Source organism: Eubalaena glacialis, chromosome 6, assembly GCF_028564815.1.
Source record: "Eubalaena glacialis isolate mEubGla1 chromosome 6, mEubGla1.1.hap2.+ XY, whole genome shotgun sequence".
In the NCBI taxonomy this organism is placed as follows: Eukaryota; Metazoa; Chordata; class Mammalia; order Artiodactyla; family Balaenidae; genus Eubalaena; species Eubalaena glacialis.
Window position 1 is genome coordinate 64,835,842 of NC_083721.1, and position 16,389 is coordinate 64,852,230.

Here is a 16,389-nt window from a genome sequence, read left to right on the forward strand (position 1 = left end):
AATGTATAATGATGTTACCTGGCAAGAGACAAAGCACTAAAAAATGGGAGATCCATTTTCAGTTTAGATGTGAACAGGAAGAGTCCACCGAAAAGGCTTGAAAAATTCTCTCCCTTCAGAAAAATTCTGAATACAGAATGCAATCATCACTAAGAACTGAAAAAAAAGCCTTAGACTCCATAGATTAGAGAATGGGGCAGAAGCTATACATGACTTCTCTGTGTCAATGAACTTGTACAATCCATTACTAAAGAACTCACTTGGAAAAGTGATTAATACAAGGTTTAAATTTTGTATGGAAGCTTGAGGGAAGACACAAACATCTTAGTCCAGCAATGGACTGCCTGGGATTCTGCACTTGGATGCTATCAAAGAACACACAAATGAGGATGCAGGTCAAGCAAAAGGAAATTCTCATGTCTAATCTGGTTGTCAATTTTATTTGTTTCTGAGAGAAAACTGGACAGGACCAGAGTCCAAGGCTTTTCTTTCTCTGATGTTGTATATACAATTTTAGAGTAAATAGTGTTTAAAATTATTCTAACAGTAATTCTCAACAAATTATTTAGATATTTTCATGTGCTCTCTCAATGAATGTCTTAGCATTTTAAACATAAAAATAACTAGAATTATTAGTCTTTTTCTATTAGAGTCAAAAATTCTGGTGTTGTCTCATTTACAAAGCAAAAAAAAAAAAAAAAATTTCTCGTGTTCAAACTGAGCAAAATGAGGCAAGGAGTAACTATTCCAAATGCTGATACAAGAAGGGTTATTTTTGTCTAGGTGTGTTGTATATTACAAGTGCATTAATTCAAGCACATTATCCTTCTTGGTACTCTGTAACCAATTAAAGTTTATTCTGAGGCAATAGGTCAAGAGGAGACAGAGGGATATTAACAATGGAAATTAACATACAAAGGAACTGAAATATTGAACGAAATTTATAAATTTCACACTCTTTCTAACCTGTTAGTCGGGTATAGTTTTGTCACATGAAGTAGAGGTTGCCCTAAAAACTAAAAACAATCCAATAATATAGACAGAAAAGGTCTGAGAAGAAGTGGAACAATATTTCTCATCTATTACTAGAGTCTGACTTTTGGGTGGAAAAGTGATAGGTTTTGGTAGAAAATGTGGAAGGTTTCAAAACTTCGAGGGACTATGGCTTTGTATATACATGCGGTGTTTTGTGGGGGGGTATTTTTCCAGAAGAAAGACTTTGGAACTTTCTGAGACTTTAAGGGCATCTCCTCCTAGGATTGCTTTTTCTTAGAAGTCCCTTTCGACTCTTTAGAATTGGAGGGCACAGGAGGATCCTGGAAAAGAAACTAGGAGTTGGCTGCCCATAAAAGAAATTTATTTCTTTTCTATTTAGGTTATGCAGTGAAAGTTATGAGGGTAAAAAAGAAGCAGGGATTCAAGGTCTCTTACCTAGAAATAAAATAGAGCAAATAATTGAAACTTCCCTCAAATGATATTTGTCAAAAACTTGAATAGAACTTAATAGGCATAGAAGCTTGAAAAGTCCCCTAGAGAGCTGCTCAAATCTAGCTTCTCAGTTATAGGCCCATATGTGTCGCCAAGCATCACTAAAAACTAAGTGGCTTTCTCCTTCTTGTCCCTTACCATGCTTTCAGAATGTGAGCGTCATTCCCCAATGGGATCCTATCCATCTTCCATGTTTAATATGCCCTGGGTTACATCTACCTCTCTTGTTTCAACTGGGGTTGGGTCAAGCCAAACAAAAACACTGGGCATGGTGTCAATCAGTAAGACTAGGTTTTAAAATATAAATGACTCAAATTTTTAGAGAAATACTTTATCACTTTACTTCAATAACTGAAATTAATGAGATCATAAATAATTCATAATAAATAAACAAATAATTCCTCTCGTTAGCCCCCAATATCACTACCTTGAGAGTAAGGCTTCTCCAAGTTTTGACTTGAGAATGTCTATATATTTCCTCATACTGTCCTATCATTCAGTCTCCTATGATCTCACTCACTCCCTCCTGTTCACTCAGGCTTTACTTTTTAACCCTCCCTTCTATTCATTGCCACTTCCTTCCTCGTACTCAGCCTCAGCCACCCTTAGTCCCAGCGAGCAGACTACAGCCTTCCAAGTGAAACTTTTCTGAAGATGACTTCTGCCTCAGTCCTGAGTTATCTGGACTGGTTCCAGCCTTGAGGGTGGCAGCCAAATCAAGTGTTTCTCCAAACAAGGAGTGATAACAATTGAGACTGATTTGGGTAGAAACAAGGACTGAAAAGGCAATGAGAATGTAATATAGAAACTACTTGTTGAGCACAAGGCCAGCCTCCAATGAATGACAGAAAAATGTGATGAGAAAAATAATATTCCCTTAATAAGTTATGGAGGAGTCATCCCCAGACAGATAACGTAATAAAATGTGCACAAGAAGAGAGGCATCAGAAGAGGAGGAGTAGACTAGATAGAGGGTGAGCATGAGAGTACCTGCCATGCTTGTGTTATCTGAGGATTCAGATCAGGAAGAAAGGCAGATAAAGTCCTTGTCACAAGTTTCTGGGGGCATTAACAAGTATAGATTCAAGTAGTGCAACATGAGTGATGGGGAAGACTGGCCTGAGTAATTGCAGCTTACTGAGGTAGTGATCACTTGCCAACTACTAGGGATACTCACATCTCCTCATTTAATCCTCAAAGCATCCCAACAAAGCAGGTGCTCTAACTAGCTGCATTTTATAGAGGGGAACCCTAAGGTTTAAAGAGCTTAAATAACTACTGTGAGCACCCTGTAATTGGTGGAAATGGGACTTAAACCCAGGCTGTCTGACTCTGGAGCCCATACTTTTAGCCATTACCATGGTACACCTAGCAGTGGTGCTCGTGCTAAGTGAATCTGAGTCAGAATAAAAATAGCTGAGGGAAGAGCAGCACGATCTAAGCAGCAAGAACAGTACGAGAAGTGGTTGGTACTGACTGTTTTCTCTGGATTTCTGATCACTGTTGAATATTTCCTTGAGCACAAGGCCAATCTCAAATGACTGACAGAAAAGCACAGTGAGAAAAATAATATTCCCTTAATAAGTTATGGAGGAGCCATCCCCAGACAGATAATGTAATAAAATGTTTATTGTCCCTTTTTTCCACACACCTCAGTGACTCAAAAAAATGGATTGATTTTATTACTGTCTTAAATGAGATATTACATTTTGGTTGTCTTTAATTAGTTCATTAAGATGATTTTTAAATTGCGCTTGTACGCTTCTCAAGCACACAAAAAAGAATAAAAACTGGAAATGGTTCAGATGGAAAAAAACATCAGAGCGGACTACTCACCCAGCATGGCCTTTCAGCTGCCTATGTGCTTGACATTATCTTTATGGACTATATCACAGCTGTGAATACATCACCGAATTTCTAAAACTATCTTAAGTGTGAACTATCTCTTTCCCTTCCTTCCCCTTTCATTTACAAAGAAAATAATGTGGTGAGTTAGTATAGGATGGAGAGAAAAGACTTGTTCTTATACCAAATTGACAAGGAGAATAAGACTGACTGGAGGATAAATGATAATGTCTTTTTTCTCAAGTGCTGTTAAGTCTGATGTGTTTTTTCCTTAATCTCTCAAATTTGCACTGTGGCTTCATTGGCAAATTCTTGTTAACAAAACTACCCAAGTGGGGAATAGGACTAACAGGAAGGAGAATTGATGGGTCTTCTTTAATTATCATCAGGATGAATAAGTATATACACAGTTCTGGAGTGATTCCTTTCTAAATTATTCTAACCATAATCAGTTAACTTAACCTTCTGGTTGAATGACATTCATTTAGTCATTCAACAAATATTAATTGTGTGACTCATAAACACAAGGTACTATAAGACTAGGAAGATGAATATGATGTAGCTTTTGTGTTAGAGGAGATAGGAGCCAGGGAGGAGACAGAAAGAAAGGCAACATAAATACAGAGAATATAAGGGAAATGTTAACTGGGAGGAATGAAGGAGAATTACAAGAAAGGACTATGAGTTCAGAACATGGTATGATATGGTATAACATTATGTTGTGGGAGAAAAAGTAAGGCTTCATGGGGCAACTAATTTTTTGAACAGGGCTTTGAAGAGTGGGTTGAATTTGGACATGCCCTTATGTCTAGATGTAGGGAATAGTGAGAACAAAGGCGTTAAGGCATGAAAGCCTTTAGTACTTTTGAGAATCAACAGGCTATTATGTTTGGCCTGAGAATCCATTGTTTAAGGAAGAATACAGGCAAATAAGAGGTGAGGTCTGATGGGGTGAGATTACATACAGCATTTCTTGGACCTAGGACTGAAGAATTCGATAATCCACTCTCTAACTTGGCAAACAAAAGCTAAGACAGTTCATATTACAGCGAAAGTGGCAACCTCTGAACGCTTGGTTTCCTCTACTGTCTTGCCAGGAAGACTTCGCCAGTTTAAACACTTACCCCTAAGCTTTTATTTTTCAGGAACATTTTCTAATGATGGTAATAGTGGCTATAGACTGTATCTTAGGACTTGGTTTGTATTTATTTCTACCCAGATCATTTAACTAGTTTCACCATTTGCCTCGGTATCTTTTATTATTATGAACAGGATGAATGAGTCTGTGATTCTAAAATACACAGGAGCAGTTAGTTACCAAATGCGAAGATTGTTGACCCTAGGGAACCTGGGCTAGAACATCCAAATGTCACCCTCTGGTCACTCAAAGGACAAGAGATAGTTTTCTAGAACCAAACACAGAGCACCAAAACACATGGCAGATGGCTCAAGTTTGATACTTAGAATCATGGGTTATTTGAACCAGAGGGACCTCAAAGATAGTCCAGTTCAGTGGTTCATAGACTTCACTGACCTTGTCTCTTCAAGGGGCTACTAAGGCAATGAAGAGAATCAGGAATCTATTACTAATACTTCAAAAAGCTAGTGGAAATTAAGCACTTATCTTCATATGTTCTACAGAGTCACCAAAAAAAACAACCATCTTACTGCATAATTAACTTTTTTGTCTCTGGTCTTTCCTGTTGTTCTTCACTGTTTTTAATATATATTCAATTTTAAAAATCTCCGATGAAAAAAATATGGAAAAGTAAATTACTTATTGCAATTTAATAAACCAAATTTTTCCAAATAAATTACATGGAATACATAATAAAGGAAGTTACTGTGTTGAATATACCAGAGCTACATTTATTCTAACTGCCAAATTATATAAATGGAGAAACAAAGACTGAAAGAAACAGAGACACTTACCAAAGATCATAGAGCTAATTAGTGACTAAGATGGTATCAGAACCCAGATCTTATACATGCCAAATCAGTGTTCTTTGTGCAATAGCACCCTACCAGGTAGACTGTGAAGAAGATCCCAGAGTAGAAGGCAGGAAAGACTGAGTCCAGAGACCATAGATTATAAAAGATAAGATGATCTCAGCTAATTCTTTTTGATTTATAGAGAATCCCACTCATCAAAAATGCATGATAATAAAAGACATGAAATAATATATTTGATTTATCATTGCCCTCAGTCTTCAAAGTGTCTAAAGAGTTTGGTTTATGTACTTGTAATGTCTTTGCTAATGTACTATTTACTGTTCTAACATACCACTGAAACTCACATGGGAAGCAATTTTACCCATTTTGTAAATATTAAAGCTGAAGCCCAAAAGAGCTATGTGTTTTTCCAAAAGCTGTGTGAGTAGTGAGACTGGGGCTGGGACATAGGACTCCTGAATTGTATTCCCAATCTATATTCCCATTTCTTGGAAATCAATTTCATCAATTTGACTGCAAGCTGTTTTTGGAAGTGACAGGGAGCAGGTGAAGGAAGAGAGAGGGGAGACATGAGAGAAGTTTAAAGTTATGTAAGGATTTCTTATACATTGTCCTTTGCTTTGATATCTTCCCTCCGTGAACTTGAATAATCAAGAATTGCCTGTAAATCACTAACTTCCAGAGGAGCTGTGATCAATTCATTAGCAGCCAAAGATGTTGGGAACCATAACACACCATATCAATTCTGATGAATATTAAGAGAGAAGGGTCATGTATATCCCAGTTAGTGCAGGCTCCATTGGAACTGACAATGGATGACTGTGCCCTTTATTCTTATTGTTATTCTGATGTGAATGTCATTAAGGAGAGTCTAGTTCAGGTCAATACATAGCTATGAATTCTAAATCCTGTCAATTCCAATAACAGTTTTAGATAGGGATCATACTACTTATCTCTTCTAGAATAAAAATATGGATTTTCCCTTCTTATTTACTAGGCATTTGAATGCCTTTCTTTAATCTCTCTGCATCATCTTACATATCCATTTGTGAAACAGCTAGGCATGCCTGTTAGGGAAGGCTGAGGAATAGTTTAGACCTGGATTATCACAGTGGCTACAGGAATTGTATTCACTGCCATTAATGATAATTTTTACTTTCAGATACAGTCACACTGATATGCATTTATAACTGTTTGAAAATTGACCAGGCAACTATGGAACTGGATGATACAAAGAAAGATTAGGTGTTAGAAAGTAAGATTGCTTTGATGATATTTTCAAAAATAATATAAACAATAAGACTTTGTAAAATAAAAAGTATTAAATAATTCACATATATTTTAAGATGACATAACTCGGAATAGAAAATAAAAATATGTCTCTAAATTACATATTTTTAAGAGAAGCACAAGGTATATTTTCTATAGAAAGAAGGACTATTGACCTTTAAGATATGTCAAAATGGTAAGAATCTATGGTTTGATGTCATCAACTACAAATGTAAGTTTTCTAATTATAAGCTCATAAGAAAAATAAATAACGTCAACTTCAACTTATTTCTTTAAAAACCCAGTCTTTAAAAGAGTAATGAACAAATTACATGTATTTGAGTTGCTCAATACATTTCCAAATGCACAACAAACAAATACTATAGAGGCATATTTTTGTGCTAAATACAATGTCTCAATAAAAATCTTTTCACCAACATGGGAATGTGGTATCTGTTACTGTGATGAATGTCCAGGAGTTAGGAGTTTTTAAGTGTGTATAACTATGTGTGAATTGCCATGCTGCACTTATAAGATATATTAGTTAAAATAATATATTTTGAAAAATAAGTATCTACTAAGAAGCAGTGGCCATATAATTGAGAACAAGGTGTTTTATAACATAAGCTCCAAGAAAAAAAGCTGTTCTCCTTGATACTGAGCTCATCTCGTAGACTAAAGGAAATCTTGACTCTTGTTTTTCATTTAAAACTTGCCAAACTGCCCCCAAACAAGTTAAGGGCTAGCGATCAGCGTCAAGGTATTATGTAATTGAACTCTATTCTCTTACCTACCCCTGCTGTTTCTTTCCAAGAAAAAGTTAAGCATTCTTGGTCTAATGTAATTTTTCTTAATGTGATTTATCTTCTTCTTGGCAAAAGCATGAAGAGACCCAAAGCAGTGCCATTAGTACACTCGAACTGGCAACACAGTTTCAGTTTTAATAATATCTACTAAGCTAGATTGTAAAACCCCACTAAAATCAAGGATGTAAAATGGTTTCTTTATTGATATCCTAATAAACAAGTTTAAGCAAAATGGGTAGTTCTTCCTTGGACAAAAGTCAAGAAAACTTATAATTGAGAATAAGCTTGCTTGAAACCAGTCATAAAATATAACATGATAAATAACATGAGTTGATACATGTATTAGTGCTCCATCAATGTGAGAGATTAATAAGAGTTTGGGCCTGGGGGTCAGATGAACTGTGTTCAATCATATTTCCACTATTTATAAGCTATGTGACCTTGGACAAATTACATCACTTCTCCAATCCTCAATTTCCACACCTATAAACTAGGAGTAATGATCGGACCTAGATCATAGAACTGTTGAAAAAATTATATGTGATGAAATATATAAAGTACCTAGCAGAGCTTAACATTAAGTAAGCACTCCTTAAATATTACATCATTAGCAATATTCATTCATTTACACAGAGATCACATTCTAAACAAGTGAGCAGTGGAGAAATATTAAAAATAGTTAATAGCTTAAAGTTCTGGAAATGTTAGTCATTTAGATAAGAGTTGCAAGGTTTCAAGTTGATATGTACAAAGCCCTTTGAGACTTACCAAACACACACGGACACACACGTGTACAAAAAAAAAATTAATCTTAAAACCCACAAATGAGAACATCAGTCTATGTAGATTGTGTTCAGTTATTCTTGCAATCTCTGAATAACTTCCCTTGAAAATACTCTATTCCCTATGCCAGATAGTTATGGAGCTTCTCTCGAATACATAAACACCAAGGCCAAAATATACAAGAGATGCTGGGCACGGCTCAGAATGTAAGAAACTTACTTTCCAGCAGATGATACAAGTATGGTCTCCAGGTGAAAGAGCTGACACTAAAAATCTGGAGCACATCTCACAAAAAAAACATATGAACACAGGCCCAGAAAGTCATTGCATGTACCTATAAATATTTTGCCTTTGGCTGTAATTCCCTCTACTTGGAAACATATTAAAACTTTTAATGTGTATTCATCTGAAGTATCCACATACCCTTACACTTTGGGGAGTTTAACTTGACTGAGAAAGAACAATACTAATAAGAAGAATGTTTAGTGATGCCTATAAATTTTAAAGAACAGATCTAAGCAACTGGGAGGTGGGTACAAAAAAGTAGCCTTTTGGATTACAGTTTCTGCATATACGGTGGTAGTCTGAGGTAAAGAGTAGTCATTTCACATAGAGAGGCAATCTGGTAGAAAGCATCAGCAATCATTCACAAAAACAAATCCCTTCTTCCCCCTAGACTGGTAGAGCATGATCTTCCTGACCTGATATTTTGTGACGGATCTCAGGGATTATGTCATCTTACTTTTGGGAGTGGGTGTGTGTGAGGGGAGTTTCTGAAAAGCATATCTTTGTTCCTTTGCAGAAATAACTCATGATCTTGAACAAAATCAAATGTCTCCCATCTTGCTATAAAGTAAGTACTGACATAAGACAAAAAAGCAGTATCGGGAGACTCTAAATGCCTCATACTTTGATTAAAAATACTTTTGTCAATTACAGATTGATTTTGTAGCTCATTACAGTGATGGATATCGGGGCTGGCGGAGGTGGTATTTTACCACTTGACCTGAGGGTGTACTCTGTGAGGAGAAGATGGTAAAATTACAATTATTTTCCAGCACTCATCTATGTGCCTACACTGACCCAATGGGTGCCACTGGGATAACTTGAAAGCATGGCATCATGTGGAATGGCCAAAAGAATAGTACATCAGCCCCTGTAGAAGGAAAACATTTTAAACAAATATTTCTCAACAACCTGCTGAGATTCTTGCACATGATAAGTAACACTGAGGCACATCAGCTGGCTTTAGAAGTAAGTTAGAGTGTTTAGCAGAAGCGGCAGCAAGAAATATGCAAATGTTTCTGTGTGAACAACTATGCATATTAAAACTGTACATATTTCTATATAATGTATGCAGGCATGGTCATCCACACGTATAAATACAAATGTAGTTTTCCTTCCCCTTAAACATTGGAGGTTGTTAGAAGCGGTGGGGAGATTAGAGGATATAGGTAAGAGCTGCAGAGGGAAGAAATCAATATTCAGTAGTGATTGAAAAATGAATAAAGGAAATTCATCTCACTTTGTAATACATTCATATCATGCTCTGAAGTGCCCTGTATATCTGGAGTCACTGTGTGGTTTCTTACTCTGTTGTCCCTGGTTTGTTCACAGGGCATCCTCTAATGATAACCTATGCATGACTACATCTCTACAATAGCTACATGGCCAAAGCAGTACTATCCATGAGATACATAGCATGCAGATCTCCTATGTTGTATACCTATCACCTGCTACAAAATGACAGTGACTTAGCCTTCAATTAAAATTTTAAGACAATTGATGTTCAATATTAGGAAAGAAGATATTATATGAAACTGATATCAGCAAGATTTGGGATTAGGAAAAGAATAAAAATCATTTCAAATTGAAGATTAGGCCTAGCTACACTATGACTATAGCAATATTGCCCATACGTCTACGCAATTGCTTTTTATAATAGTCTACCATGGACACCAACCTATTTATGGTCTACTTTTGTGGTCATATATCTCTTTTCTGCTAGTTTAGAATTCCAATAATGTGAAATGGAACTGTGGTGACAAAAAAATAATACTTCATATAATGAAATGTCAAGAAATTTAAGTTAAAGTAAGGTAACAAAACAGGTTTGAGGCATAAAATCTGATCTATGCTTATAATCCAAGTGGAAATGGACAGCAGAATGTCATTAGTACATCTGGATCATTTTAGAAACTGATTATGTTTGGCATCAAGGACCAGGTTTAAATCTCATTTTTCTTATCTATTTTATTACAGTGGTAGTAAAGCAATAGAAGGAAAAAGTACTCATAAAGTCTGGAAAAGATATGAGCTAGGTACCAATGCTTTTTATAAAAGCAGACAATATATGATAAAAAACAAACTTTGGAACATTCAGGGTATAAAAAAGCATATTTAGATATATAAAATTAACTAGAATTCTAATCTTTACAATAATGTACTTCTTGCTGGCTTATTTTTTGTGCCAAAGGGCTAAAACTGGAGTAGAAATGATGTTATACAAGTAGTCTTTGACATAAACAATCCCAGGACAAGTCCTGCTGATGAGATAGAATTTGAAAGAAAAAAATAACACCATCAGCAATAGAAAGTGCTTAGGACAGCAGGGATGGCAGCCATCTTAATGGTCCCAGGCCTCTGGCTCCAAGTGGTACATAGTGTCTACTCCACAGGTAAAGATGATTTTTTTTTAAAATTAATTAATTATTTATTTTTGGCTGTGTTGGGTCTTAGTTTCCGTGCGAGGGCTTTCTCTAGTTGCGGCGAGCGGTGGCCACTCTTCATTGCGGTGCGCGGACCTCTCACTATCGCGGCCTCTCTTGTTGCGGAGCACAGGCTCCAGACGCGCAGGCTCAGTAATTGTGGCTCACGGGCCCAGTTGCTCCGCGGCACGTGGGATCCTCCCAGACCAGGGCTCGAACCCGTGTCCCCTGCACTGGCAGGCGGATCCTCAACCACTGCACTACCAGGGAAGCCCAAAGATGATTTTACGTATTACTTGCAGGCAAGAAGCAAATATCATCTAGCAGATGCCAAATAAATATCTGTCCTAGTGTTAAACCTATGGAAGAGAAATGCTATCAGTTACTCAACTTATAGGTTGCTAAAGCCAACAGTCTATCCACCCTTTCTGCAGAGAAAGGAAAAAACATGGGTGGAGACACGAGTGATACTGCGCAGTATTTGCTCTTCCATATACTGTGGCACTGCCGGACCATGTGATGATCTCATTGCCTGCTCTCTCCTCTGCTGACTCCTGTTGCAACTCTATCATGCGGTTACACTCCTGTCTCCCAGGATTCAGCTTCTAAACGACTGAAAGCATGGGCTCTTAAGTGCATCAGGACTCCTGAGAGGAATACAGAAGTTCCCCTGCTCACTCAGGCTTTAGACTTTGTTACAGGCCGAGTTCTTGGCCCTTTGTAGCAAGAAAACCATGAGAACACTCCAAATGGACAAATGTGAGTTGGCTTTTTTTCTCACATGGTCATAATATCAAAAAATAATCCAAGACACCACTTTGAATTCATGTCTTAGTATCCAAGAAACTTTCTGCTGCTTGCCTCTATAATAGCATTTATCATGCCACATTTATTTTCTGTTTACTGGTCTCTCTTCACTTTACTCCTGTGAAAACAGTCTATATTTGGTTCTGTACCTGTAATACCTAATATATTATCTGCATCACAGGAAATTCTCGAGAAATGCTAAATGCATGAATTAATATCTCTTTGAATGGCAATCCCTAACTTTCTTACCACCTAAGAATCCCCATAATCAGTTAAATCAGGAATTTAAATCTTTTATTTAAAGCATATATATTTTTTAATTTTAGATTTTCAAGACATCTTAAGAGATCTAATATAAAGAATAATTAGGGATAATGGAAGTTTAAAGCATATAGAAAGGATATTGATGTTGTTGATAATGATGATAATGAGAATATGAAAGTAGTAGGTGTAATTACGTAAAGTGGTACATGGTAGCATAGGTGTAATTTGAAGGAAATCAAGTTTATAGTGGAAAATGACAATTCTGAAACTCCTGCCATTCTCATATTACACATGAATCTAAGACAATGGCCCCAGTACCAGATTTATGCCTCAGATTTAAACTGAGCCTGTCACAAAACCTCCTCAGCAAGAGTCCCTCTAGTTGCAGGAATAGCTGTACAAGTAATGAAAAGACTCAGATTACAGTAGAATACACCTGTGTAATTACTAAATACCAGAAGCTCAAACAAACCATTTTCCTCCCCCTATATGTGCCCTAAGGCCTGATTCAGAAGACAAGTTGACAAACTTTACAAGTTAATGGCAATTCTCTACCCAATAAAATGCCTACCTGTCTGTATCACTGAGTATTTGTTGGGGTAATTTCAAACTTTAAATTAATCTGAACTCACCTGAAAGAAGAGCTTGATTATATGACCCTGATGCACTGTATACCCTACCCAACTTATTATACTAATGAACCAGTGATAGAATACACAATTCCATGGAAAGGTATTAGGGATGCCATTAAATGATCTTAAAAAAGATGTGACGAAATGATCAGAAAATCAGCTAAACCAAATCACAAACTTACATTAACGCATTAAGATTTGTAATTTGCCTCCACTTCGACACTTGAGTTCAACTGTAAAATAATATCAAGTCAGAGGGAAAATGGAAAATAGAGTAACACTAGCTGAATGTGGTCACATAGTTACAACTCAGCAGGAGCTCACTATATGCTTATGTGGACAGTAGATTGCAGCGCTTAGGACTGGAGTCTGGAATCCAAATGCTTGCTTTCACCACTTACGAGTTACGAGATACTGTGAAAAAATATCATTCTACCTCAGTGTTGTCATCTGTAAAATAGAGAAGATATCACTTTTCTTACAGGCTTATACTGTGCCTCAAGAACTGTTAGCCTTGTAAGTGATGGGCCAAGGACAGCAGGGTGTGGGCAGTCTCCCCGGGTGCAGACAATAAGAAAATCGAATAACGTTTAAAAATGTAAAGACTTTTAAAACAATAATGAAATCCATGAAAAGTTGGTCTACTCTTTATTATAACTATGTGCTTGGCAATTCTAAACAAAGCCAGATAAAATACTATTGTCCTCAGGGCAGAAACTTCCATCCCCTCTCTTAGTACAATACTTAAGGTAAGAGTAGGCTAAGAATAAAAATGCATTAGATAAAGGAAATACATATCCTTTCTAATTTATCATATTTACATATTTTGGAATAAAACCACAGATATTTGTAGAAAGATAAAATAGTCTCTCTAGGTTCACTACTCTCTCATTTAAAGACACATGATCCCTTCCATATTAATTATTCCCCAGCTATCACTAAACTGCTGTGCACCAATCTTTGGCTTTAGTTTTTATAACTGCCAACTCTAGCTGCAAGCACTTGCTTCTCGGTTTACTGAGATATAAAGAGGGCCAATATAGTAATGTTGCATTTGTAAATTATTTTCAATTGCTAATATAAAGTGTACTATATTTGTAGAGTACATGTTAAGCTATGAATAACAAAAGCAAAATAATTGTTACAGTTTCTCAATGGAAATTTTGACAGAAATAAGGACACCTCTATTTATTCTGTGTAATATTCTCCTCTCTCATTGTTGCCCTGTTAATTATTTTTAAGATCACTTACTTTTTACTTGCTATTTTTTAAGTTGATGAGATCATTAAATTTGTCAGTTATCCAAATACATTTGAAATTTATTAAGGCTCCATGCTGCCTTTGAACTGGAAACAGAGGAGGAAAAGAACTTACTTTTAAAGAAATTCAAGTAATAAAGCACAATAGGTACCACTTTATTTTAAGTACCCATTAACCAGAGCATAAGAGATAGAGTTGAAATGGAAATAGCAGAGAAATAAACATGTGCAATACATGCTGTTCCTCACACACAAGCACAGAGACATTAGTCCAGAGCTCAGTCCACCCAGGATACATGCCAAAAACATTTCAAAGGGGAATACATTAAAAGCCTATTTTCTATTATTAAAGATAGGGTCTCACTGAAATCTCAATTTGTGTGAAGCAGTCATTTAAATGATTGAGAAAATGCTTTCATTTATTGATGATAAATCTTAATTCATTTCCTCCATTAAGCAACTGCAAGTCTTTGGGTTGAGGATGACACAAAATGCTTTATACGAAATGATGTGATCCATGACATTTTTATCCTTGTAAATTAGGTCGATACAAATTTTCTTAAACTGTGGATATTATTCTTGGTGTCTTGAAGAACTGCTAGTTGCTTCCTAAAGCTTCAAAATTTGCTTCATTTAAATATGTTGGCCAATTGCTGGAGTTAATGATGATGAATGGAATCAGGATTAAATTTTTAATAAGCTCGATTGGCTCTAGCCTAGGCAGAGGCCAGCTATGTGCATGCTGGGATCTAAGTTTGCCTGAAAAGGTCTGTTCATTAAACATATTCTCCCAATAGGTACTAAGGTATCTAAAACTTTATTCAAAGTTACTCCTTTAAACCATGGTTTAATAAAATCACATTAAAATAACCATCAGGGAGATGTAATAAGGTAGAACCTTAGCAGCTATTGTGTTTCTTTATTCACTTCTCTTACCACATGGTGGTTTTGTAAATCAAGGGATATTGAAATCATGGTGTACTGCTTAAGACCTAAGCTGGACCCCACAGGGGCGACTTAGAACCAGGAATGAAGGCTGGGTAACAACAGAAGAATCAGACCTAAAGGAGGTTGGATCTACTTCAAAACCCTTTCCAAGGCTGGCCTAGATAATAAACTAACAAGAAAGAAATAAAATAATTTCATAAACAGTTGTTTTCTCCTCCACGGACTTTTCATTTTTGCTTTTCTTTCAGATAACACAGTTGACCTAAACAAGATGAAGATTCACTAGCATAAAAGAAAACACATATTCTGTCAGAACCTTGGACAGGGCCTAATTATAGACCATTGTAAATGCAAGCTAATTGGTGACTGAAAGTTTAAGGGAAAAGATTGACCTTCACTTTTGTTAATTGATGAAATTGAGCTGTTAGGCCATGTGTCTTACATACATTTACTTGTTTCTATTAGGATAATGGCTAAAATTTAATAACAAATATAATAGCAAAATAATCTCAATATCAATATATTTAAAAGTTGTAGGAACTTTATTTTTTCAATAAGACATCTTCATATATTTACAAGATTTGAAGTCTTATCTGGAAATGTGATTCTGATATAGGTTCCGTTGCTTCCAAATGACTGCCATTTAACTAAAACATAATCATTTTATTTGTTAGATATTTATTTGTCGAGACTATGACTTCATGCAAAACAAACAAGCAAAACCAACCAACCAACAAAATGAATGCACAGCCACAGAAAGGAAGGCATTTGAAATCTTGTAGTGATCATAGGTGTGAGTGTTTTCCATGCAGTGATTATAGATGGATTGAGTGATTATAGGTTATTCACTGATTTCTGACCTGATCTCCTTTGAGCATAGGGGGAAACGTGTAGAGCTTTGCTTAAAGACCCTGTGGCTAGAGTGTGGAGTAAATCTGGTTGGGAAGCAGCTTCTCTGAGCTATCTGGCCAGTGTAGCACCCCCCTTAAATGAGCATAGCCAAGAATGGAGAATCTGTAGAAAATCACCTATGTGATATTCCATGTCCTGGTGGGAATTTAAAATAACCATGAAGGTTAGCAACCAGGAGCAACTGGCAATTCTACTCTCTTTGTGTGCACTTATTCCTAACAAACTTAACTAGGTCTTTCTTCAATGAAGTTCTTACAGATATGATACACAAGCGCACAAGTATGAGTGAGAAGTTTACAATGTGGCTACTGTTTCCTCCATTGCCTGTGCTCTAGTTCTAAATAAAGACTTTGGTCTTTGAACTGCCCAACCTAGCCTTTTCCCCTAAGTAAAGAGCACTCAATAAATGTGGTCATGTAAAAGAATAATTTATGATGCTCGGGATTAAAAACGAATACCAAACCAAGACTGGAATAAGGTCAAAGCCAAGTTTGATATACAACAGGTTACATACATATGAGATATGACTGTAAATCATAAGCCTATGTATATATAACTATGTTAATTGTATTTATTTAAGGTATTTTTCTTTTCAAATCAATGAACTGTCTAAATTCTTCAAAAATAATGAGAAAATTTTCATTAAATCTGATAATTACATTTTTCTTGGTGAATATAGTTTAATAGGAAAGATGCACATGTGAGGGGATATAAC